Source organism: Oratosquilla oratoria, chromosome 2, assembly GCF_046742065.1.
Source record: "Oratosquilla oratoria isolate Oo_2021 chromosome 2, ASM4674206v1, whole genome shotgun sequence".
Classification (NCBI taxonomy): Eukaryota; Metazoa; Arthropoda; class Malacostraca; order Stomatopoda; family Squillidae; genus Oratosquilla; species Oratosquilla oratoria.
This window is the reverse complement of record NC_134778.1, coordinates 77,959,821-77,961,717: the sequence shown is the minus strand read 5'-3', so window position 1 is coordinate 77,961,717 and position 1,897 is coordinate 77,959,821.

Below are 1,897 nucleotides of genomic sequence, written 5' to 3'. Positions count from 1 at the left end.
GTGCCAAGATAAGAGGGAGGGAAGAGGATAGAAGGGAGTGGAGTATGTAGGGGATGGAATGGGTGGGAGTGGTTTCTATGCCTTTGTTTTTTGGCTACCTCCTGTGTAAGGGGGAAAAAACCTTTGGCATATGTATGTATGTATGTATCCCCCTTTTTTTATATCTGTAGCTTGGCTTAAGAAAAACAAAACATTTGTTGGTGAGGAAGTCTACTGCTCCACAGTCCCTTTGTCCAATGGGGCCGCTGGCACTCAGATGACATTTAACCTCCCACCAGTAGATCCTTCGCTCTGTTGCCCAAATCAGATTCTTATCTGAAGCCCAGCCACTTACTTCTGGAGGTAAACGTAATTTATTAATTTGTTTCTCGTCAAGTTGGTGACTCCTTAAGTCTCAAGAGGTATGTGCCCTTGTTTTTTTTTTCTTCTATTATTTATCTATTTTTGACAGGTGATTTTATTCAGCTTGGAAGAACCTCTTTGAAGGAACTGTCACACACGCGACTCAAGTGAGTTCGTTTAAGTAGAAACGACTTAGGTTACAATCTTTTATTTTTCGAATCTCCAAATGTTAAATCACCTTTGAGTCATATATTGAAAACCTGATGATAATAATAATAATAATAATAATAATAATAATAATAATAATAATAATAATAATAATAATAATAATAATAATAATAATAATAATAATAATAATAATAATAATGATAATAATAATAATATAACAACAACAACACCACCATCCCTAGGCTCCGGTGACTTTTCCCCTGGGTCCTAATTCTTCTGAGATTTTTGTGTCACGGCTATGCTCTCGATGAAACCCCCATCAAGCGAAATATCCTAATAAAGGTTCCGTCCTCACATGGTGTTTCTTTTGATTAGAATAAAGAAGAAGAAAATAAAAATCTGCAGACGATGGTAAAAATGTCCTTCTGTCTCAGTGGTCCTTTCTTCTTCTTCTTCTTCTTCTTCTCTTTTTTCTCTTATTTCTTTTTTATTTAATAAAATAATATCAACAATAAGTTAGCATTAGAACATCACCCTTTACAAGAATGATCAAGACGTCGTTATCATAAGAAAAGAGCGTCAAAGCGATTTGAAAAAAAAAAGTGGACAACATACTGAAATTGAATGCAGGCCATCGGACGGTTCGTACGATTGCTATGGATGCCGTTGCATGTGGAGGCCGTGATGATGTTGTTGAATGTGACCCATCGTATGAAAACAAAGGCTGGCCCTTAGAGAAAGATCGCGGGACTCAGAAATGTTTGTAACTAGGGTGGGAGCATCGAGAGGTACGAAGAGGAGGAGGCTTGAGTGGGTGGGCTGAGGACGGGAGAGAAGTCCTATATAGGTAGGAAGTTTACTCAAACCCGACACAGAGACACGCTTGTGGGGCCGGATGCCATCATTAAGTTGTGGATTTAGTTTCCCTGGTTAACGAACGAGGTCATTTAGAGATCTCCATGGGGAACTCTGGACAAGCCCCAAGAGACACACGGGGAGGGCAGGCAGGGGAGACTTGAGGCCTACGTACGGGAGGGCAACAGTATTGGAACATTTGTATACTAAGCTTCAGCGTCAAGTGGCAGAGGTGCTCATCTTGTGTGACCGGGGATTTTCCAGGTCCCGTTAACCATGAACTGTGGTATATAAATAAAAAAGATCGCTTGGCGGCAGGTAGAATGGACGGGTAGATACAGTCGCGAGCAAAAGTTTCCACCCACCCTGATTTTTTCAAGATACAGAATTCAATTTTTTCGACAACGTTTTCATTAGAATTTCCTAACTGTAAGGTGAATACTACATAGGAAAATATATATCACATACTCAACATCAACAACAACAACAACAAAAACATTGACGCTGTAAGAACTTTAACGTAGGTCAAAAA